The 25,781-nt window shown below is 36.2% G+C and overlaps 1 protein-coding gene across 4 annotated transcripts in view; it reads left to right on the top strand.

Annotated features, from left to right (window-relative positions):
• The window catches only part of CCSER1 (coiled-coil serine rich protein 1), a 1,421,845-nt gene that overhangs the window by 92,731 nt on the left and 1,303,333 nt on the right, over positions 1-25,781 (top strand). Inside the window, exon 1 of one of the 4 annotated variants that reach the window (XM_003257535.3) lies at positions 4,285-4,597. The exons of the other annotated variants lie outside the window; for them this stretch is intronic. The gene's annotated coding sequence lies outside the window, so the exon portion shown is untranslated. Of the gene's footprint in view, positions 1-4,284; positions 4,598-25,781 lie in introns of those variants that run through there. 4 annotated transcript variants of the gene reach the window in all.

Genomic DNA, 25,781 nt, shown 5'->3' on the forward strand with positions numbered 1-25,781 from the left:
ATAAAGAAATGATTACAGTGTGGAACACACATAATGATTAATACATGAAACACACACATATGTTTTATTTCACACTGATTTAAGATACATTTGATGGAGGAAGAGATTTCTGGCTTTTCCACAGTTAATGTGTAATGTTTGGCATGTAATAGACACTCAAAACAGATTTTTTTGAATCAGTGAGTGGTAGTATTTGTAATTTAAAACTGATGCAGAGGGATGTGCCAGTTTCAGTACTGTAAGGGCTCCGTAAAGGCAGGATCATAATTAGCCTAGTTCTTATTAGTATATTTCTTAATGACTCTGAATTTTCCAAGAACATCAGAGGCTTCTAGTTCCTGGCTTGTGTACTCTAGCAGCTCTCAGTGGTTTAGTGTGCAGGCCCTTATCCCTCTCACGTATACAACTTCTCAATCATAAGACAGGCCTGTAAGATCCTGCAAAATTTGGTTCTACTCTTTCTGCTTCTACCCTTCCTGAGTTTAAAATGACTTCCTTTTTTTTTCTTTTTGAGACAGTTCTCACTCCGTTGTCCAGGCTGGAGTGCAGCCTCAGCCTCCATGGGTTCAAGCTATCCTCCCAACTCGGACTCCTGAGTATTTGGGACTACAGGTGCACACCACCATACCCGGCTAATTTTTTTTTTTTTTTTTTTGTAGAGACAAGGTTTTGCCATGTTTCCCAGGCTGGTCTCAGACTCCTGGGCTCAAGCTTCTGCCCACCATGGCCTCCTAAAGTGCTGGGATTACAGGCATGAGCCACCATGCCCAGCCTAAAGTGACTTTCTGTTACCTATTCTAAAGTTAAGAAGAAAACAAAAATAGAAAAACAAGCAACCTAAACTACAACCTCCACTGTTGAGTGGGACAGATTTCTATAGATCTATTATCTCATTTGAGTCTCACGACAACCTGAGAGGTGGGCATTATATTATCTACTTGGCAATTGAGAAAATAGAGGCTTATAGAGGCTATGAAACTAGGCTAGTGTCATAAGTGCTGGAACTAGTCTTTGGTCTTATAGCAAAAAGATTCTAAAGCTATACAGTTAGGCTATTGCTGGATTTGCCTCTCCTACTTTTGGTATAGAACCTACTTGCTCTGTCTGGGCCATCTCTACTTTTTGATCTATTGCTTTTTTCCTCATTTTTGTCTCTTTTCATTCCCTGGAGATTGATGCTTTAGCTATGCTACTGGTTTGATAACAGCTTTGCTTCAGTAGTGGATTAAAATTGGCCACAGATGCTTTGCTGCTTCTCTCATCAAGAAGCGGGATCTATTTTTCCTCCTCTTGAACCCAGGAGATAAACTTGTGACTTGCTTTGACTAATAAAATGTAGTATAAGTAATACTATATCAGTTATGGGCTTTAAGAGGCCTGGCAGCCATCACTTTCGCTCTTTTGGACCCCTAGACCATCATGTAATGTGGTTGGCTACCCTATCACAGATGCTGCGAGGAGAGTGAGAGAGATGCATGGTTAGCTAGCAGTTGTTTCAGCTATCTCAGCTGAATCACCAGGTGTGTGAATGGGGTAATTTTGGATTTCAGCCCCAAATTAGTCCGCAGAAAACTGCTTCTGCATGAATGGCCTATGTGAGATCAGCAGAAAAGCCAGCGAGCTGAGCCTTGCTCAAATTGTAAAATCATAAGTAGATACACAGTCATGTTAAGCCATTAAATTTAGGAGTGTTTTGTTTTGTAGAAATAGATATCTGAAATACCCAGTAACTTACACATTTACTTCATCTCCATATACTGAAGACTGAGTGTTAGTTTCTGTCATCCCTATGTCCATCCCAAGATACTGGGCCCTCAGGCAAGGTGAGGTTCTAGTTCCTCTAGGAAAGGGAAAGAAATTTAAGGGATATGCGGTGTTAAAATTAGACAAGTGAAGATGCAGTTGGTATAAGAAAATTCATGTCAACTATCAGAAGGCTGCTTTTGCAAGAGAAATATAGTTGGTTTTGAGAATTCAAGGAATGGAAAGATAAAACACGTTGAAAATCCACATATGAATAAATATATTTAATTTCAATGTGATGAAGCTTTCTTTACAGGTGCTTCACAAAGGGGCTTTGGCTTTCCACCTTGTTGAGATATGTGACTGTTGTGGAGGCATGCTTCTTGGTCTTCCTTCAAGAAAGAACTTGTTCTTCAGCTATGAGGAATACAGGTAGATGGCAGGTCTTGGCTCCCAAACCTTTAGAATCCTCTGCAGGATTCAAGCTAAGGTCGTGCTTTTCCAGATCATCTCCCAGCCAATGACTGAGCATGATGGAACACTAGGGACCTGACCATTTCTTCCAACGTAGGATTCAATTGACCAGTTGTCTTTTTGGCAGAGTGCCACATGGGTTAGTCAAGACATTGTGGAATTTTTATTGTATTCCCTGCATTGTTCTCCATGTCCAATTCTTCTTACCCTCTTTTTTTTCCCCCACAAATGTCAGATCTGCCTTGTGGTCTGAAGGCTTTCCCTGCATAACCCTTTTTCATTCCCCTTTACGTTTCCTGGTGTTACTCCCCAGCAATCTCGTACTTCTAACTCTGGCTTAGCATCTGATTCTGAGCAAGGTACAGTTGAGAGAACAAAAATGGCAAATCTATCAGATTAATATGATCTGTAGTTTGTTTGCTTTTAGGTAGAGTTGGATAATCATTTTACAACAATTCTAAGTAAACTTAGTGTGTTTTACTGCATGAGATGCCTTTTGAAGGAGAGAAGACATCTGTCTAAATCACCAACTTTATACTTTGGGAAATCTGTGTTTTCTGCCGAGTTGCAAAATTGCATTCGTCTTATAGTCCTTAAAATTTATTTTACTTCCTAATATTTGTAACTACATAGAGTCATTTGAATCTGCTAAACATAGCACAAAAGGTGGAAATACATCAGTATTTAGTAAAAGACATCTATTTAAATTAAGCTCCATGCAACATGTATTCAGCTATAAGGAATTTTCCGAGAAAGTAGCAACAACATTGAAAATTATTATAGAAAAAGGAGTAGAAATCATGGTGCTGTTTATTATCATTTGAAAAGTATTTTTTGTTTTGTTCTATTAATATGTATCAATATGAATGATGTACTCAGATCTTGGAATATTAGCACATAACACATAAATAATAAAAATCATTTATCGGACACAATTAAATTATGCCTTTCTTACATATATTCTTTCTATTAAAATGTGCTGAAATTTACTTCTTAATCTTGAGTTATAATAAATTGTTTTAAGGTTACTTTTAAAAATAAACATTTAAAAAATGTTGTGCTTATGTGATATGAATGGAAAACAAATACTTTTGAGGTTTGAAATTTTAAATCAGAAAATAATAATATTAGGCAGCCTTTGTATTCCCAGACCTCTTGTATTTATACAGGGGGATCTAGGGCAAAAATAATTGCTGAAATATAACATTTCTCTGGGTGGGCCTCTGCATACTCCAACCTCTCTTATTCTTTTTTTTTTTTTCTTTTGAGATGGAGTCTCGCTCTTGTCACTCAGGCTGGAGTGTGGTGGCATGATCTCAGCTCACCGCAACCTTTGCCTCCCCATCTCAAGCAATTCTCCTACCACAACCTCCCAAATAGTTGGGATTACAGGTGCCCGCCACCACGCCCAGCTAATTTTTGTATTTTTAGTAGAGATGAGGTTTCACTATGTTGGCCAGGCTGGTCTTGGCCTCCTGACCTCAGATGATCCTCCTGCCTTGGCCTCCCAGAGTGCTAGGATTACAGGCCTGAGCCACTGTGCCTGGCCCAACCTTTCTTATTCTTTTGAAAATGCTTCTGGAGTCCATTGATACATTCTGTGAGACCTGGTGGGAAGAAATAGGCCTCACGGCACACTGAGTTTTTGAGTTGCCCTCTACATTTTTAAAGCTGATCATTATTGAGTCCCTATTATCTGACAGATACTCTGCTAAGTTATTTATTTAAATTATCTCATTAAACGTTATCACAATCATATTAGATGGGGACTGTTATTATTTCCATCCTATACACAATAAATTTGAGGCACAGAGAAGTTAAATAATTTGAGCAGTGTCACTGTAACTCACTTTTAAAAACTGTGTGATATATTAAATGGCAGTCCTTGGTTTTAACCCAGCTATGGCTGGCTGTAAGGTCCATCCCGTCATGCCCATTGTGTTTCCTCAACTTTTCTATTCTCCAACTTCCTTTGCTGTGCTCTCAGTCACTGAGAGACGAAAGTGCTGCTGGTTGGCACAGAAGAAACTGCTGCTGCTGCGGCTTCTACTGTTGTCTGCCATCTCTGTTACCATCAAGACCTGGGCTGTGTATGCTCAAGATGCAGGGAGCTAATGTATAAAGAGTTAAAGGAACTCTTGCTGCTGCCAAATATGTTGTTATCACTAACTGCACCACTGCTGTCATTAGTGCTGCTGCCAACACTGCAAGCCCTGCTGCTGCCAGTGCCAATTCTGCTAATGCCTTGGGCTCTCCATGTCCCAGGGTGATTCTGTAGACAAGCAGCTGCTTTTAGATTTTACTTGCTCATTACCTGTAGATGCTTTGCCTTAGGACTCAAGCTTAAGCCCATGAAGTCTGGGATAGAAGACAATTGGAGGTATGTTTTATCTTCCCTAGCATCTGGGACAACTGGCCTTGAACCAAACATGTGCACCTCATTTTTCTTTTCCCTTCTTCCTCTGAGATTTCTTTTCCCAGAGGCTCTTTCTTATTTCATGCAATGCTCCACTAGCCCTGGAAACAGGAACATAAACACTCGAACCCTAGAATGAACATAATTTAGTCTTAACTACATTAGATATTTTAGTTTGAAAGAAATAAAGCACTCACATTTCATAATCCTGAATACAAATATATACTTAGTTATCTGTGCAAAAATTGAATCATGATAATTATTAAAGAATTACTATGCAAGTGTAAATAATTTTGGTATCAACCAAAAGTGGTTTCAGTGTGCTTTTGTAAAAAAAAAATGCTAGAGTTCAAAAATTCAGGTCTATCTTTGAAGCTCTATGAATAATTCATATACCTCATATCAAAAAGCTTACCAAGGGACAAGATGATTTTGTTAGTGGGAGTGGTTTACTTTTACTTTTGCTTCCAATCCTAACTCACAAGAAGGGCAATAGTCTATCAAACCAGGAAAATAAGAAAACAGCATTCAAATTTACAAACCTCTATTTACTAAAAACATGCAAAATAAGTAATTTTTTTTGAGACAGTGTCTCATTGTGTCTTCCAGGCTGGAATGCAGTGGCATGATCATGGCTCACTGCAGCCTTGACCTCCCAGGCTCAAGACATCCTCCCATCTTAGTGCCCCCAAGTAGCTGGGACTTCAGATGCATGCCACGATGCTTGGCTAATTTTTAATTTTTTGTAGAGATGTTGCTCACGCTGCTCTTGAACTTCTGAGCTCAAGCAGTCCTCCTGCCATGGCCTCGCAAAATGTTGGGATGACAGCCGTAAGCCACTGCGCCTGGCTAAAATAAAGAATTTTTAGCTGGAGGAAAAGAATCTTACATTATTGAATTCTTTATTGTCTTAACTGAAAGCAAAAGCCTGTTTGAACTTTTTTTAATAGAGAAAAGCATATGAGGAGAAGAGAGCTCTAAGTTCTATGCCAGATGCTTAAAAAAAAAATTGTTTACCAGTAGTCTAGTGGGACAGGGGGTGGGGGTAAAAGAAAAAGTTGTATTAAAATCTTGAGAAGATATTCTGCATCAAGGACTATTTTATTTTTTCTTAAGGGCGAAACAGTCTGTTTTCTTATTTGAGGCCAGTGAAAGTTTGTATTTCTACCCCACCTGGGATAATAACAATTGAGAGTTTTGTGTTTTATTTTCTCTAATTGAGAATATGGGGATTGGTAAATAATATGGTAAGTAATTTGCATTTAGAATAAGGTGAGGTTCTTGGTTTTCCAAATTATTGATTTGTGGAATGAATTTGCATCTAGGACTCTAATTTTTTTTTCAGTAAATTTCATGAGAAATGTAATTGTTTTTAGGAATGTAATTTTATTAAAAAATTTAAGTGTGGGAATTTTGGGATGTATTTATATTTAAAGTTATCATAACATGTTGGATGTTGTCATACTGTGTGTGTATATGTGTATTCTATGTGTGTGTATGTGTGTATATTTAGCACGCATTTTTCTTTTTATTTGACTAGGTTTTCTTAATTTTAAAGTTGGAATGAAAGAAAAATGTGTTAGTATATGATTCATAAAAAACAAACCAGTGATGGTATTGTGTTTAAGCATCTCTATATGGATATGGGTTTTGTTATATTTTGCGAGCTACATGCCAGAGTATATTGTAAAGAAGTCTATGTGTAGGTAAAATAAAGATGAGAAAGCAGTGCAGGGAGAAATGAAATACAATTGTCTTACATTTCCAATTCTCCTTCATTTTTAGTTTTTAATGGGAATTTCTGTCTTTTATCTGCATGAAGATGCTAATGTTCTCTTAATGTACTTAAAATTGTAGAGTAAGAATTTCGAAATTTGTAGGAAGACAAATGGCATTTATAAATATTAGTATTTATGAGTACTTAATATCCCCTCTGTCATCTGCATTTAATGTTTTCATTTCCTTTTAACAGTATGTGTAAGAACTCTTTGTGCTGTGCTTAGAGTTTTTTTCCTAGATAAATTTTTTTTTCTTATGCTCTAAACCTGTTTAAGCAGATGAGATTTGAAAGTAGTTGAATTCAGAGCTCTTACTTGAGCAGAGTGTTTCTCAATAGCTTTTCTAAGAAAATTTTAAAAGATTAAAATCAATTTTAATCTTTGTCGTATAGGCCACAGAAACTTTCATTCATACATCCTTAGAAAATTAAAACAAGGCAAAATAACAATTTGGGAAATAATCAATTAAAACCGTAACTATATGGGGAGTCTTTGGAAATGGAAGGCCCACAAGCTACCTATATATGAAGCCAGTATTGTCTGAACTGAATTCTACCACAGGGTGGACTTTTTCTTCACGTCTGAATTTATTAACCTGTGAAAGGAGAACTTTAAATTGAAAATAACGACAGCATCTTAATTATGGTGATTTTACTGAAAGACTACTACCATAATAAGATGCATTCTAGGTTTCCAGAGTAGTGGCAGCTGTCAAACACCAACATTTCTCCCTGAGAATAGGTTTAGTGTAGTGTGTTTTTCAAGGACAAGTTGCTCAGTTATTGTCTCAGTGAGCCCTGCTAGTTAATATTCAACAGTTTTCTAAATCAAAATTGTGGTCTTGCTCCCTAGAGTGTTTGTGAAAATGATTGTATGTTTATCAGAGCCTTCAACAGCAGAGAGAGAGAATTCTTGGACTAGGTGCTGGTAATGAGGACCTATATTAATCACAGGGTGCTGATAAGAAAAGGAAAATCCTGTCAGAATACATTGTTTTTAAAAAAATAATTACTATAGCTCAAAAAGTCAAACCTTTTTTTTGGAGCCCTTGTACCTTATATAACTTCAGTTGTTTATCTAGGATAATGGGGAGGTAGGGGTGTGGTGATATCCAGCAATCCACTCCAGGAATGGTATTCTAGGGATCAAGTAGTCTGGGGGTCTGTTAATCATTGCTTCTGTTGCATACCTTATTAAGGGTCCTCACATGATTCCTTTAGAATACAGGAAGGTCTTAATGAAGTAAAGCTTGTGAGGCATTAGAGAGCTCAGTCTGGCATTGTACAAATGGTATTGAAGACTCACATGGGAAAAACAGGCTTTGCCAAATAAAATAATGCAACAGCTAACATTTTCTATGAAATATTTTGCCTAGGATGCAGGTTTTGTTACTGCATTTGTTTTTAACCTTAAACTGTTTTCTACTGTCAGGTGATACTGCCCTTGAAACAGAGCTGTCCTGGTTGAATGTGACTTTTTTCTGCTGTGGGTACCTATCACTTCCTTCTCACACCCCCTCAACTCGTCCGCACATACACACACATAAATCTGAAAGAATCAAGGATGAACAGTTTGAACAGTATGATCTCTGTAATACTATAAAGAACATTTACTTTTGGATTTTGTTTTGTTTGGTCTGTAAAGGAGCTCTATAGGAATTAAATCTTCTGAAAACAGTCTTTTTAAAATATTAGCTTGGTGGATTTCTTCTAGCATTAATTTTTTTTTTTTTTTTTTTGAGACAGAGTCTCACTTTGTTGCCCAGGCTGCAGTGCAATGGCATGATCTCGGCTCACTGCAACCTCCACCTCCCAGGTTCAAGCGATTCTCCTTCCTCAGCCTCCTGAGTAGCTGGGATTACAGGCTCTGCCACCACACCCAGCTAATTTTTTTTTTTTTTTTTTTTTTTTTTTTTTTTTTTTTTTTGAGACGGAGTCTCGCTGTCGCCCAGGCTGGAGTGCAGTGGCGCAACCTTGGCTCACTGCAAGCTCCGCCTCCCGGGTTCACGCCATTCTCCTGCCTCAGCCTCTCCGAGTACACACCCAGCTAATTTTTGTATTTTTAATAGAAACGGGCTTTTACCATGTTGGCCAGGCTGGTTCCGAACTCCTGACCTCAGGTGATCCGCCTGCCTGGGCTTCCCAAAGTGTTGGGATTACAGGTGTGAGCCACCATGCCCAGCCAGAAAGTTTTAGTCAATAACAAAAACACATTTTTTGAGCAGTTATTTAACATGATTAAAAGCATACTTGGACATTAATTAGGAAACAATAAACACATCCCATAGGAGTTAATCTTTGTAAACAACACCAATTTTGAAGGCTACAGTCAGTTATATTGATCACTTCAGTGATACTGAGACATATACTGCACTTTATGCATTGATCTTTGACATAGACAGATCAGCACATTAATGTAAAAAATTGCCACTATGTATTTGAAATTTAAGCCCTACTATTAGCTAATATTCAAAATAACTCATTTACTTGATATAGTAATGTGTAGTCAACTGATTTTTCCTTTTAAATCAATTGATCAGTTATATATATATATTAGAGTCTCATTCTGTCACCTAGGCTGGAGAGCAGTGGTACAATTTTGGTTCACTGCAGCTTCCAACTCCTGGGCACAAGAAATCCTCCTGCCTTAGCCACCACTATGCTCAGCTAATTATTTTTAATTTTTTTTGTAAATGTAGGCTCTTGCATTGTTGCTCAGTCTAATCTCAAGCCCCTGGTCTCAAGTGACTCCTGCTTCAGCCTCCCAAAGTACTGGGATTATAGGCATGATCCTGTACCTGCCCCAATTCTGTATTTTTGTTTGTTGTTAGTTGTAGCTTATAATTGTTTCCAAATGTGAATCATAATTAGATTGATTCAATACCAAGTTTTAGAAGAATTGTGTATCAACTAGTCCACTTTGAAGAGGAAAACCACATAGTAGGTTAAACTAGTGAGTTTAATTTAAAAATATTATTAAAGTATGACAAGAGAGTAACTTCTCTCTAAGATATAGAGAAACCTAACTGGTACCCTGAAGCTAAAGGAGTGTAACCAAAGAATGACAAGCTTGGAAGAGGATCAGATCTTAAAGAGAAGGTGTAATTCATCTCACTGGAGAGCAGAGAAATTCTCAAGTTTGGCTGAGCATCCAGAGATGGCCCATAGTCATGGGGCAAGCTGGTGGCCAGTAGAACAGTTGGCATGGATAACCAAACCAGTGGCTGTGTTTCAGAGGACATGAGCACCCTCCAGGGAAGAGTATGGGGCCTGCAGTGGGCTCAGCAGGACTGCCGGAGGGGAGGGGGCTTCAGGTAGATGGCCCACACGCCTACAGAGGGAATTCTGACTCTGATGGGCATTTCTTTCTGGAGAGGGCCTTGGGAAGATTGTCTCTAGCTTGAGACTGCAAGATTGGCAAGCAACCACACGTTCTTATACCCTGCATGGCTTGGCAGGGCTACTCTGAATGTCTTCACACCTCTACCCAAATCACTGACTCCTGTGTCACCAGAAAACATGGAAGAGCCCCTTCCTCCTGCAGTGTCCCTCCAGCTTCCTCTACTGGGAACACTCAGCATCACGCCCATTTTAAAGAAGAAATACTTAAAATAATTCTATCTATGATCATAGGACATATATTTGTTGAAAGGTGCATTTGGAGCTGGGAGGCAATTAATTCATAACTAGCACACATCACCCTACATTTAGGTGCTGGTTATAGCTAATATTATGGTAAAAATGACAACTCTAAATGCCTTAAGAATGTCATGTTGCTTTCAGGTGCCTAATTTTAGCCCCTTGGACTTGTCCATCTGGATTAGTCACATTATCCTAGTTTTCAGTAGCTGAGCTTAGGCCTGTGCTTATTTTTCGCCATATCCTTCAAACACACCACCTATAGCTCTCTGCAGTGGGAATGAAAGCCTGTCTACATATGCCACTGTAAATATGCTCAAATTCTTTGAGTGTTTGAGCAGCTTTAGTCAAAGGAATTCCTGGTGTATCAATAGACTCTATTCTAATTAAAACCATTTAGATCACTTTTATAAGCAAGTGAGGAAACTGTTTAGCCACAGAGTGTGCACTAGTAATAGCACAAAGCTAAAGAGCAATATTGGTGATAGGGCACTAAGGAACATGCAAGTACATAGATCAATTTGTTACTAGTCAGTCATTGTTTTTCTCCGTTATTAGTACAACCACTATTGTGGTTTAGGTGAGAAAAAGTTATTAGTGACTGCTTGCTGGTGCTTTATAGGTGCTATCATTTGCTTTCATGTTCATATACTGTTGTAATCATGTATGAATGAGTTGCCAACTATTACATATTATGTATATGTAAGAAACAGGTAGACAGGTGCATGCCAGTATCAAATATGATATTTACAAAGATACATATTAATAATTCCTAGATAATGGTGGTTTATTATGAATGACAGTGACAGCTAGATGGTAAATCATTCACAATATTTATGTCTATTGTTGCTTTAACATAGGAATTACCAATGGCAAGCATGTTTTGTTTTCCTAGCAGCCAGAACAGTTTTGTTATACATCATTTATTCTTTCTTAAAAGAAAAAAATCCTTTACAGAAATACTATTATTCCTTTGACAATTTGCTTTGGATTTGTAATCTTTCCTTAGGATGCTATTTTTTTTTCTTTAGGGAAAAGAAGGAAAGGGATACACGTGGTTAAAAAAATTCCAACATGAATAAATCCAACAGATAAATTGTTAGCAATTACATTTTTAAGAGTGTTGCAGAAGCATTAGCATTGAGAAACTGATACTTAAGTACAAATGGTTTAATTGTAGTATGGAAAATAGTTGATGCTATAAAAACTATTATGATTCACATCCATAAAATTAGTAATGGAATGATTATAGGACAAGAAATATGCTTTGGTATGAAATTGTATTCTAAGAATCTTCTATCATAAAATCTAGTTGGTTAAATCTACTAACCCTGAATTTAAGATCTGTGAATGAATTTACCTTTTTTTTTTTACCATGAATATAACAAAGCACAGGCTGGGCGCGGTGGCTCCTGCCTGTAATCCCAGCACTTTGGGAGGCCGACACGGGCAGATCACTTGAGGTCAGGAGTTCAAGACCAGCCTGGCCAGCATGGTGAAACCCCATCTTACTAAAAATAAAAAAAATTAGCTGGGCATGGTGGTGCATGCCTGTAATCCCTGTTATTAGGGAGGTTGAGGCAGGAGAATCATCTGAGCATGGGAGGCGGAGCTTGCAGTGAGCCAAGATTGTGCCAGTGCACTCCAGCCTGGGCGACAGAGCAAGAGTCCATCTGAAAAGAAAGAAAAGAAAAGAGAAAAGAAAAGAACAAAGCATAAATGTAGTGGACCTAGGAGTACTCTTAGGCACTATTCCCAATGTTAAGGAACTTAAAATCTGTAGCTTTTAAACTGTTGATATTTTTTATACTACAGTGCCAAGAAATGTACAAAATAATTGAGTCAAAAGTATACAGTTTATTTAGAACAAAAAAGCATATGAAAGGATATACTCATTTATGATAATAAATGAGTATATTAAAGAGATAATAAAATGATGGCCAAGAACACGAACCTAGTGAACAATGTGGTAAGCTATCAGTTAGCAGATAACCACAAAATGCATCATTTCCATGGCTCTGAGAAAACTAAGCTTAAAAAAAATGATTTTTTTCCCCCTTTGGTTATAAAGGATAACAATTAATTATAGAGCACACATATTGAGTGTCCACTAGGTATGTGATTGATATGCACACAATTAGTTGTTTTTAATAATTGTTTCACTAAGATATAAATTATTCAGGACCTGTTCTAAGTTTTAAATACAAGTCCGAACACCACAAGAGACTTGCACAAGGTTATACAGCCCAAAGTAATGAACAGAGATACAAATCTTAGATTGCACATCCTCAAAGCCCAGGCCCTTTCTACTGCATAGTGTAACTTCTAAAAATTAAAAATGGTGAAACTGCTTGGTTCTTGATGTGCTAGGGATTTGATAATTTCATAAATTCCATGTGGAATTTAAAGACTGAATATTCAGCTAGTTGATCTCTCTCTCTTTTCTTTCTCTCTCTTTTTTTTAAAAAAAACAAAAAACAAAAAAACAGGATCTTGGTCTCTTGTCCAGGCTGAAGTGCGGTGGTGTGGTCATAGCTCACTGCAGCTTCAAACTCCTGGGCTGAAGTAATCCTTTTGCCTCAGCCTCCCAAGCAGCTAGGACTACAAGTGCACATCACTATGCCAGTCCTGTTTTTATTTACTTATTTATTTATTTATTATTATTTTGAGATGGACTCTCGCTCTGTTGCCCAGGCTGGAATGCAGTGGCGCAATCTCGGCTCACTGCAACCTCCATCTCCTGGGTTCAAGCAATTCTCCTACTTCAGCCTCCTGAGTAGCTGGGATTACAGGAACATGCCACCATGCTTGGCTAATTTTTGTATTTTTAGTAGAGATTGGGTTTCACCATGTTGGTCAGGCTGGTCTCGAACTCCTGACCTCGCAATCCACCCACCTCGGCCTCCCAGAGTGCAGGGATTACAGGCGTGAGCCACCGTGCCCGGCCATGTTTTTATTTTTTATTGTAGAGGGGGTCTTGCTTTGTTGCCCAGGCTGGTCTTGAACTCCTGGCCTCAAACAATCTTACAGTCTCAACCTCCCAAAGTGCTGGGTTACAGACATGTGCCACCATATCAGCCCTCAGCAGGTAATTTCCGTTACATATATAGTCACTTAACTTTTGTTATGTTTTTTCCTAAAGTGCATGCACAGGTGAAAACTAAAATGTGACATAAATAAGCAGGGTGACTACATTACAATTTTTTTAAAAATTATTATTTCTCTTACAAGTGGGAACCTTTTTTTCTTTTTTTGCTGTTGTAGCATTCACGGGTATTTTCCTGTTGACCTCTTGGTACACATAACAAAAATTAAGTGTGTTTATTTCAACGTTGTGGCTTATTTATAGATTCTTATTAAACATTGCTTCTTAATGAGAATAGAAATGAAAATAATTATCACAATAGCAAATAATTCCTTTTGTTTTCTGTTATCTCATTATACCAATGAATATTTTCAGTATTTTGAGGATTATTTATCATACTTTTCCAATTAGAAAACGAGTTTCTTAAAGATTGTATTATTTTCTCTTAATGAGAGAGGCTGCACACAGAGGTTATTTAATAAATATTATAGGTTAAACATCTGATTATTGTGAGTGGAGAGAAAATTATGAGATAGAGTTTTGCTAAATGTAACAAGTAAGATGCTTAATGGACTCATGGGGTTTCTAAACTTGGCAAGATAAGTCTGTTTTAATAGGCAAATTTACCAGTTTAGAATAAGAAATATTACATTCTCATCAGTAAGTGCCCTGACAAATGGTCCAGCATTAGAAAAATTTATCAATTGTTTTAATAAGGAACTGTTGTGATATTATCAGGCAGAGGTTAAATGCTTTGCTAGAAAGATCTATGTATTAGTCTGTTCTCACATTGCCATAAAAAATACCTGAGACAGGGTAATTTATAAAGGAAAGAGGTTTAATTGACTTACAGTTCCACATGGCTGGGGAGGCCTCAGGAAACTTACAATCATGGCGGAAGGTGAAGGGGAAGCAAGGACCTTCTTCACATGGTGGCAGGAGAGAGAATTGAGGATGCAGGAAAAACTGCCATTTATAAAACCATCAGATCTCATGAGAGTTCACTCGCTATTACGAGAACAGCATGGGGGAAACCGCCCCCATAATCCAGTCACTTCCTACCAGGTCTCTCCTTCAACACCTGGGGATTACAATTCAGAATGAGATTTGCGTGGGGACACAAAGCCTAACCATATCAGTCTAAAAATGTGTATGTCATAAAAATTGCTTAGAAATATGTTTAGAGGCATCATAGACAGGTGAATAGAAAATGAGCTTTAGAGTCATATGATCCTGGTTTGAATTCCAGCTCTGTCATTAGCTCTGTGAATTTAGCCACAGAGTAATCTCATTAAGATGTTTCTTCACTTACAAAATAAAAATAATACTATCTCTTCATGTAAGGTTTTTGTGCGGATTAACTGTAATAATGAATAAAAAAGTAACTGGCATCAGAACGATGCACAACAAATGTAGCTACTTTTAATTTGAAATATTAAAGTGATATATTTGATGCTGATTATTTTATGTACTGGAGATTATATTATTCTGAATTTTTAGAGAGAAAAATCAAGGGAATTTTAAACATCATGAAAGGTGTTGCAGGAAGTCAGGGACCCCAAATGGAGGGACTGGCTGAAGCCATGGCAGAATAACGTGGATTGTGAAGATTTCGTGGACATTTATTAGTTCCCCAAATTAATACTTTTATAATATCTTATGCCTGTCTTTACTGCAATCTCAACATAAATTGTGAAGATTTCATGGACACTTATCACTTCCCTAATCAATACCCTTGTGATTTCCTATGCCCGTCTTTACTTTAATCTCTTAATCCTGTCAGCTGAGGAGAATGTACATCACCTCAGGACCATGTGATAATTGCATTAACTGCACAAATTGTAGAGCATGTATGTTTAAACAATATGAAATCTGGGCACCTTGAAAAAAGAACAGGATAACAGCAATTGTTCAGGGAACAGAGAGATAACCTTAAACTCTGAACGCTGGTGAGCCGGGCGGAACAGAGCCGTATTTCTCTTCTTTAAAAAGCAAATCGGAGAAATATCACTGAATTCTTTTTCTCAGCAAGGAACATCCCTGGGAAAGAGAATATGCGCCTGGGGGTATAGGTCTATAAATGGCCCCCCTAGGTTGTGCCCATTTTCTGTGGTCCAGGCTGTAGGGGTGAAATAAACCCAAGTCTCCCATAGCGTTCCGAGGCTTATTAGGAAGAGGAAATTCCTGCCTAATAAATTTTGGTCAGACTGGTTGCTCTCAAAACCCTGTCTCCTGATAAGATGTTATCAATGACAATGGTGCCCGAAACTTCATTAGCAATTTTAATTTTACCCCAGTCCTGAGGTGCTGTGATCTCGCCCTGCCTCCATTTGCCTTGTCATATTCTATTACCTTGTAAAGTACTTGATGTCTGTGACCCACACCTATTTGCACACTCCCTCCCCTTTTGAAAATCCCTTATAAAAACTTGCTGGTTTTGTGGCTTCGGGGGCATCACAGAACCTACCAAGAAGTGATGTCTCCCCCAGATGCCCAGCTTTAAAATTTCTCTCTTTTGTATTCTGTCCCTTTATTTCTCAAACTGGCCGATGCTTAGGGAAAATAAAAAAGAACCTAAGTGAATATCGGGGCAGGTTCCCTGATAGAAAGGCCTACTTGTTCAAACAGTTTTTAAATTGTGAATAACATTTAAAAAATAATTTTCACTATGTTTTCAAGTGCTTTTCAGCTCTTGAAAAAATTTAGCCTGATTTTTATTGCTGTTCTTTTGTAGTGTAATTAGTGTCCTCAGCTGAAAGAAGGTGCTGGTAGCTGACCCTTTCTCTAAGGTCATGGGTGTGGTAGGATCTTTAGGCTTCCTTCTTAAAAGTCACAGAGTTCAGGAAAAAGACATTATTGTTGGGTTGGACTTATCGCATGCTCTTATAACAGCCCATTGTTAGTGTGGAATTAACTACAGAGTTTTTATTTGTTATGTCTTGTAAAAATCAGAGCACTTTTGTAAAAATGACGATTGAACATCAAGGTAACTTTTATGTTATATTTCCAAATGGGTATGTGGATCTATATATGAATAATTTTTAGTTGAAACAGTTTAGTGTTTCTGTTTTTGGCTCTAAAACTGACTTCCTTCAGACCAACTTCATATACTCTCTCCTTCACCTTCTGGTGTTTGTGAAACACAGGGTGAAAAGGACAAGTGCAGTGATGATTTTCAGCTCAAAATGTTGGGCTTTTCTATCTAATTTAGTTGTCCCAGGACACATTATAAAATATATGCAACCACAAGGAATCTAATAGCCTAAGAAAAGTGAAAATAAAAAGCAGCCTTTTGTTTGTTTGTTTTCTCCTTAGGGAATAACTATAAATGGAAATTAGAGATAAGATAATTAATATTGTTCTGTAAATATTCAGTCATCCTGAAATAGTCACGCCTGTCATAGGAGGGAGAATTATTATTTACTAGGATTACAAGCCAGTTGATCAACTGACATCCTGTGGCTAATTGTGGATTGGTGTTTTAAAGAAAATATAGTCTTTATTAAGCATCTGCAATTTTATAGTTACATTTCATACATTACCATTTTGATTTTTAGCAACATTTTGTCCTTAAAAATAATGTGTATGTATGTGTGTGTATTCCTCATTTTACACATGAGATAATTAAGGTTCGGACAAGTCTAACTTTTTTCAAGGTCGTACAGTTAAAAAGTGGCAAAATCAAATTTCAACCCTGTTTGGTTTGATTGGTTTGTTAACATGTGCCTTTGTTTCTGTACTTATCATTTTTAGTGCCTTGCTGACTGAAATACAAAGTTTACTCATTTTTATACAATTCCTCTTATTTTTAGGAGATACAAATAAAAACACTGTAGTTAATTCTCAACTAACAATGGACTACTATAAGAGCATGTAATAAACCCAGTCCAACAAGGATGGCTCTTGTCGGAACTCGTTTTCTCCTGTTCTCAGTAAAAATTTATTTCTTGAAATGTTTATTGAGTCTCTGCTGGTGCTTGGTATTCTATTTCACTGCTGGGTACAGCAATGAAAACAGATGGATGCAATCCCTGCTTTCATAAAGCATACTTTCTAATTCCCAACATATGTACCTATGATAAAGTTTAATGTATAAATTAGGCCCAGTAAGAGATCAACAATAACTAATAATAAAATAGAACAATTATAACATCTATGTAAGAAGTTATGTGAATGTGGTCTATTTCTTTCTCTCAAAATATCTTATTGTACTGTTGATCTTAGCTAACCTCACTGTAGGATTTTTTTTTTCTTTATTAGGTTGAGAACTTTCGCCTTTTCACTTAAAGGAAACACTTTGCGGCTTCTCTTTGACATATCCAAATGGCCAGCATCATAGGGGCCATTATTAAGTAAAACAAGGGTTCTTTGAGCACAAGCACAGTTGATATGATAACCTACTCATCTACAAAATGACTAAAGGGTGGGTAGCGCCTACAGCATGAATCTGTTGGACAAAGGGATGATTCACATGAGGAACAAAGCAGGATAGCATGAGATTTCATCATGCTCCTCAGAATGGCATATAATTTAAAACTAATGAATTGTTTATTTACGGAATTTTCAAGTTAATATCTTTAGACTGCCATTGGCAGCGAGTGACTGAAACTGTGGAAAGCAAAACTGCAGCTCCATCCCATAGCAAACATTAGGCATAAAATCTTTATCAAATTCTTATCTTGTACAGAGTTGAGGACAGGTAAAAGGGAACTTCTCGTAGTTGTTGATAAATCCTGGTTACTATGTGAATAATAATTCACAACAATATCAGAATAATATAGATAGAAAACATAAGAAAATATATTGAAGAAAACTTGCTGTGGGAAATGCAGTGAATATTAAAGTGACTGACCTTTCACACCATCAGATTTTATTTTAAAGCATAATTTTCCATAGAATTAAACTAATCAGTTAATGTAAACATGGGATTTTTAACTTGAAAACTGAGAAAGTATTACAGATCATTTAAAATTAGTATTGCTACTTTGAATTTGGAAAACATGTTTCTATACCAAGAGAGAATGGAAGTGAGCATCTTAGTATAAAGTAAATCCAGACTAAACATGTATAATTAGGAATATATAATAAATTACATATTTATAGGTAGATATCTGGGCTATTAAATGAATTCTACAGTTATTTTAATATATAGTCATATTCATATATATTATATATGAAATCATCTTTTGCCCTTCTTTTATTTTTAGACTAACTGGTTCTTATTTATGGTTTTTTTTTGAAAAAAGCATTTTTGATCTGATCTTTAGAATGAAGCAATTTCCCAACCTGTAGTGAAAGGTATTATTTACCATAAATTTTCCAGTATTGCCAATATATCTTTTTTGGGTCAAAAAATATGACAGAGACAAAATTTAAAAATTATTTCAGCTGTCTACATTCATTAAATAAAATACTGGCAGGAGTTGTATATTATTAGTTTGAATAAGTTGGGCAAATATATTTAGCTATTTCTTTGATTAGATTTATAGGTTTCAAAGTTCTATATATGCATGTGTTGAAAGTGAAATACATGGTAAATTGGTAAAGGACTTTAGGAACAGGTACCTATAACACTGGCAGAAGGACCTTGTCTCTCTTGCATACCATTGTTTTCCTAGGGCGTGTCACACAACAGGTCCTTAATAAATATGTATTGAATGAATGTATTAAATTATAAAAGTAATGATGAAAAGCTGGACATAAAAAATTCCTGATGATAACTTCACATGCATTAGCAGGTTCTTAATGTCACTTGACTGTATTCCTTGCTTCTGGCTTCCTAAGTGGGTTTTGCTTTGCTGGTCCTGTACTACAGACCCTGCCTCAGAATCATGACACAGTTTGTCAGTAATATACACATTAGTATGTAGAGAGCTTCAAAAGCTTGGGCACTTAACACTAACCTTCTGCTCAGGTCCTTATGTAAATGTTGGGTATGCGCCACCATTAAATACCCTGTAACTCTCCGATGCTACTTCTCTGCTACATCTTGTATTCTACCAAGGTCTAGAGGAGGGTGGATTTAAGTGATCAATTTTCTTAGCATTGACTATTTATCTGTAGAATTTTAGATTTTTTTTTTGTTTTTGAGACAGTTTCTCACTCTGTTGCCCAGGCTGGAGTGCAGTGGTGTGATCACAGTTCACTGAAGCCTCGACCTTCTAGGCTTAAGCGATCCTCCCATTTCACCCTTTCAAGTAGCTGGGACCACAGGTGCATGCCATCAGTCAGCTAATTTTTGTGTTTTTTTTGTAGAGACAGGGTTTCACCATGTTGCCCAGGCTGATCTCAAACTCCTAATCTCAGACGATCCGCCTTGGCTTCCCAGAAGTGCTGGGATTACATGCATGAGCCACTGTGCCTGGCCAGAATTTTTAAAATCTTAATTATTTTTGTTAAGTCATTGACTGCAGTAGCAAATGTCTAGATTATAATTACAGGAAAATAAAATCATTTTGTGGCAAAGACATGTCGTACTTCTTTTTAATTCCTCAAATAGTAGTGTATTCCACAGCCCTACTCATATATAACCCATCAGACAAGAAAGCTGATCTGTGTAACAACTTGAACTTCTTTTTTTTTTTTTTTTTTTTTTGAGGCGGAGTCTCGCTCTGTCGCCCAGGCTGGAGTGCAGTGGCGCAATCTCGGCTCACTGCAAGCTCCGCCTCCCGGGTTCACGCCATTCTCCTGCCCCAGCCTCTCCGAGTAGCTGGGACTACAGGCGCCCGCCACTACGCCCGGCTAATTTTTTTGTATTTTTAGTAGAGACCGGATTTCACCGTGGTCTCGATCTCCTGACCTCGTGATCTGCCCGCCTCGGCCTCCCAAAGTGCTGGGATTACAAGCATGAGCCACCGCGCCCGGCCACAACTTGAACTTCTTACTTGCCATGTTTAAAAAGGGAAGCCCATCGACTAGAGACAAGAGTGGCTACCTTTAGAGATTACTAGTTTTGTCAATGCAAAGCTTGCTAGGATAACAGTTGATAATATCAAATTGATTATTAATAGTTTTATCAGGATGTAATTTACATATTAAACAGGTCAACCATTTAAAGTATACAGTTCAATGACTTTTTAGTATATTCACAGAATTGTGCAACTCAGAGTAAATTTTAAATCATTTTCATTACCCCCAAAAGAAATGCAATTCTTATTAGCAGTCACCCACAATATTCTCCACTCTCTCTGAGCCCTGAGCAACTACTAATATATTTTCTGTCTCTATAGATTTACTTATTCTGAACACTTCATATAAATAGAACATGCAATATGTGGTCTTTTGTGACTGGCTCCTTTCACTTAGCATAATGTTTTCAAGGTGCATCCATGTTGTAGCGTGTATCAGTACTTTATTCCTTTTATTGCTGAGTAATATTCCATTGTATGGATCTACCACATGTATTTTTTTATTGATCCATTGATGAACATTTGAGTTATTTTCACTTTTTGGTTATTATGAATAATGCTGCTATGAACATTCATGCACAACTGCCAACATGTTTTTCAACACACTTGCACCATTTTATATTTCCATCAGCAATGCAGGAGGATTCCAGTTTCTCTACAATCTGGAGAACACTTATTAATACCAATCTCCATTATTATAAACCATCCTAGTGGGCATAAAGTGGTGCCTCATTGTGGGTTTGATTTGCATTTCCTTAATGGCTAATTATGTTGAACATCTTTTCATGTCCTTGGGGTCATTTATATATCTTCTTTGCATAAATATCAATTTAGATTCTTTGCCTTTTTTTAAAAAATTGGGTTGTATTTTTGATTTGAGAGGTCCTTAAAATATTATAGATAATTTGTTATTAGATCTATGGTTTGCAAATATTTTCTTCCATTCTCTGGGCTGTCTTTGACTTTCCTGGTGGTATCTTTTACAGAACAAAGTTGGTAATTTTGATGAAGTCTAATTTATTAATATGCTTACTTTTGCTTATACATTTGGCATTGTATCTAAGAAGGTTTTGTTTAATTCAAAGTTGTTAAGATTTACTCCCGTTTTCTTCTAAGACTTTTATAGCTTTAGCACTTACATTTGGGCTTAAGATCTATTTTGATTTACTTTTTGTGTAGAGTGCAGGAAAAGAAGTTAAACTTCATTGTTTTGTCCCTGGGTCTGGGACCATCTGATGAAAAGAATTCTTTCCTCCATTGATTTTCCCTCTCACCCTTGTTAAAAATCACCTGACCAAAAATGTAAGGGCTATCTGTATTCTTGGTTCTGTTCCACTGCTTTATATATCTGTCCTTATGCCAGTATAACAGTGTCATGATTTCTGTAGTTGGGTAGTAAGTTTTGAAATTGGGAACTGTGTGTTCACTAACTTTGTTCCCTTTTTCAAAATTGTTTTGGCTATTCTGGCTTCATTTTCATATGAAATTTAGGAGCAGCTTATCAATTTCTGCAATTTTAAAAAGCCAGTTGGGATTTTGACAAGGATTTTGTTGAATCTGTATCAGTTTGGGGTGATTTGTCATCTTTGTAATAACATGTATTCTAATCAATGACCATCAAATGTCTTTAATTTCTTTCAATAATGTTCTGTCATTTTCAGAGTACAAGTATTGCACTTTTTGTTAAACTTATTCCTAGAGATTTTTTCTTGTGAATGCTACTGTAAATGGAGGACTATTTTCTTAACTCATTTTTAGATTATTTTCTACTGTATAGAGATACAATTGATTTTGGTGTATTCGTCTTGTATCTGTCAACCTTATCAAACTTGTTTATTAGTTGCAATAGTTTATTTTTGTTTGTCTATGTGTATGTGTATGTGTGTTCCTTAGTAATTATTAAAAATATAAGATCATAAGATCATCCCCTTTGCAAATAGAGGTAGGTTTATTTCTTTTTTTCTAATCTGGATTCCTTTATTTTATTTAAGTGTTATAAATTTTTATTTTTTGCCTACTTGCGCTGGCTAGAATGTTTGGTATAATAATGAATGGATATGATGATACTGAACAGTCTTATTTTTTCCTAATTTTAGATGTGAAAGCATTTGGGTTTTTACCAGTAGGTATAATGATAGCCAAGGATTTTTCTACACATCCTTATCAGGTTGAGGAGATGTTCTTACTAGTTTGCTGAGAGTTTTTATCATGAAAGTTGTGTTGGAATTTGTCCCATGATGTTTCTGCATCTGTAACAGAAACATGTGCTTTTTGTTCTTTAGTCGATTGATATGGTATATTATATTGATTAATTTTTGGACATTAAACCTGCATTACATTTCTGGAAAAATTCCACTTCCTCATGGTGTATGACCTTTTTATTATGTTGCTGGATGTTTGCTAGTATTTTGTTGAGGATTTTATGTATAAAATAATAAAAGACATTGTTCTTTTCTTTATTATAGATATATTTAGAGTTTTCTATTTACTCTGAGTCAATTTTGGTAGTTTACATCTTTCTAGGAATTTCTCCATTTCTTCTAAGTTATGATCTGTTGGAATGCAGTTGTTCATAGTATTCCTTTTAATTCTTTTATTTCTGTGAGGTTTGTAGTGATCTTTTATTATTTTAAAAATAATTTGAGTCTTTTCTCATTTTTCTTGCTTGTTCTTTTTAAAGGTTTGATTTTGTTGATTTTCTGTATTGTTTTTCTGTGTTTTATTTCAGCCGTTTGTGCTGTAATCTTTATTATTTTCTTAATTCTGCTGGCTTTTAAGTTTCATTTGGTCTCCTTTGGTCAGTGTCTTAAGGTGAAAGATGATGTTATTGATGTGAGATGCTTCTTTTTAAATACAGGTTGAGTATCCCGTATCTGAAATGCTTGGAATTGGAAGTGCTTTGGATTTCTGATTTTTTTTAGAATTTGGAATTCTTGAATTATACAGGTTGAGCAACCCAAATCCAAAAATTTGAAATCCAAAAGTGTTCCGATGAGCATTTCCTTTGAGCATCATGTTTTTGCATAAAAAGTTTCAGATTCTGGAGCATATTGTATTTTCAGATTTGAGATGCTCAACCTATATTTGTTTATGGATAGTTATAGCTCTAAGCGTTGCTTAAGTTGCATCTCACAAGTTTTATTTTCTTCTTCATTAATCTCAAAGTATTTCCAATTTCTCTTTTGATTTATTTTTCTTTTTTTAAAGCACTGGTAATATAAGAACGTGTTTTTTTACTATTTATGTATTTGTAAATTTTCCAATTTTTTATTTTAAGATTTTTCATTTTTGTGGGTACATATATTTAAGGGATACATGAGGTATTTTGACACAGGCATGTAATTCATAATAATCAACATCATGGAAAATGGGGCATCTATCCTCTCAAGCATTTATCCTTTGTGTTACAAAAATCCACATATTATTTTAGTTATTTTTAAATGTACAATTAAATTATTATTGATTATAGTGCCCCTGTTGTGTTATCAAATACTAGGCCAATTTTCCAAATTAAAAAAAATTAATTTTTAATGTTATTCCTTTGTGGTTGGAGAACATATTTTTGTATTATTTCAATTTTTCAATTGTTCAATATGTCTATTTCTGCCAACTTTAAAATTTTCATAATATATTTTGTCTGGTATTAATATAGCCATTTTTGCTTTCCTGTCATTGCTATTTTTATGGTATAGTTTTACTTTCATCGTGTTTGCATCTTGGAATCTAAAATGTGGCTCCTGTAGAAGACATACTTTGAATTTTGTTGTTTTTATTTAGTCTGACAATCTCTTTTTGATTGGATTATTTAATATATTCATGTTTCATATAATTGCTGATATGGTTGGGTTTGTCATTTAACTTTTTGTTTGGTGTCATTTTTTCTCCACTACAGCTTTTTTCCCAGCCAGTTCCTTTGTGCTATTATAAATATGTTACATTTTTATATGTCATAGGCCCAACAATATAATTATGTACATATTATTGTAAAAAATAGCTTTTAAAATCAGTTAAGAAAAGGAATGGAAAGAAATGTGCAATTGTATATCATACTTTCTAATATGATTACTGTTATTGAAATTTTAATTTTTAGTGGGTTTCAAATTATTGTTGTGTCATTTGCTTTCAGCTTGAAGAATTTTTTTGTATTTCTTGAGAAGTAGATGTGCTAGCAATGAATTCTGTTTTTGTTAATTAAACAATGTTTTCACTCAACATCATTTTTGAAGGATTGTTTGAATATGAAATATTTGATTGAGATTTTTTTCCTTTCAACTTTGAATATGTGATCCCACTGCCTTATATTCTCCATTATTTTTGGTGAAAACTCAGCTGTTATTGTTATTGGGGTTCCTTAATATGTGACAAACCGTTTTTCTCTTGCTGATTTCAAGATTTTCGTTGGTCTTATTGTTGTTGTTCACTCGTTTATCTGTTTAGTGACTTTGCTCAACAACTTTGGTGAAGTTCATTTCCCCAATAGGATTCAACCACTCATCTTATTCCTTAGAGGCACAACCGTGGGCATGCACACACTCTGGTCTTTGTTCTCCATCAACCTCTCAAGAGATGACAATGGATTTTAGTTAGTCTCTTTTTGATTGTCTCTTTCTTTCTTCTCCCTGTTAAATTTCTAGCTAGTCTGCATCTACTGAGTATCATATCCGTTAGCCTTCACTAATTGCTAGCTGATCGCTCCATTGTTTTTGACAATACCTAGTGCATAGATTGCTCTACAGTCTGATCCAATTAAATTTAGGCACCTTTGCAGAGGTATTTTTTGAAATGAGACTTTGAGACTTATTCCTACCCTGGGAATGCTCTTTAGTTGTGTCTTTTCCTGGTTTTATCTGTTAAACTCTAGCTTGCCTACTGTTATATTTCTTGCTTTCATGAAGCTATCTGTCTCCTCTTAAATTTCTCACCATCAAAATCTTTGTTCTTTTCAACAGTGTCCCAAGACTTGAACTTCCCATGCCCTGTCCCAAATAAAGCCAGACTTTTTAGGAAGACCTATAGAGCATTAGTTCCTTATGGCTTGCCTCTTTCTCTGGGCAGTACTGCTGCACCAGTGTTCTAGAGCTGGTGGTCAGGAAGTGGCTCTCTTCTCTAGGAATGACACCCTTCTCCAATGAGTAGAATCCTTGGCAGGGGCAATAGACTCTGTTCTTGTCAACTTGATATTATCTTGATGTTGAACCTCCATCGTAAACTTGCTGAAACAAGGGCATTCAGGGCTCAGTATTATCAGCCAGCTATGCCTGGGGTAGATCTTCCATTCTATGAGTAAGGCTGAGTAGAGGAAAGGAACAGGGATCATTTGACTGCTCTTGCCTGCAATGGAGCTTCAGCAGTAACGGGCTGGGCAGGATGAGAAAGGCTGGTGATCAGCTCCTCCTGGGAAGAAACTGTAGCCCTAGGCTTGTATCTGGGAGGAGACAGAGCCCTGTGTTCTTGTCTGTACGTGCCGATAGTAGATCTTCCATAAAGTTGAGCTGGGTAGGAGGGAATGGGCCGTGGCTCACATGCCATAGACTGTCACTTATTGAGATTTATTTGATTTTGCTGAATAAATGTTTCTCCATTTTTTGCATGTCCTTAGGGAAATTTCCTGATAATTTAAGTGGTTACTTTATATAATTTTTACCTGTTATGGTTGTTCCTCCTGTAGTGTTCTTAGCATTTACTTTCATTTACTAAAATATCTGTATGTTTTTTAAAATATACATATCAACATATATA

The sequence above is a fragment of the Nomascus leucogenys genome, chromosome 9 (genome assembly GCF_006542625.1).
Source record: "Nomascus leucogenys isolate Asia chromosome 9, Asia_NLE_v1, whole genome shotgun sequence".
NCBI classification, from domain to species: domain Eukaryota; kingdom Metazoa; phylum Chordata; class Mammalia; order Primates; family Hylobatidae; genus Nomascus; species Nomascus leucogenys.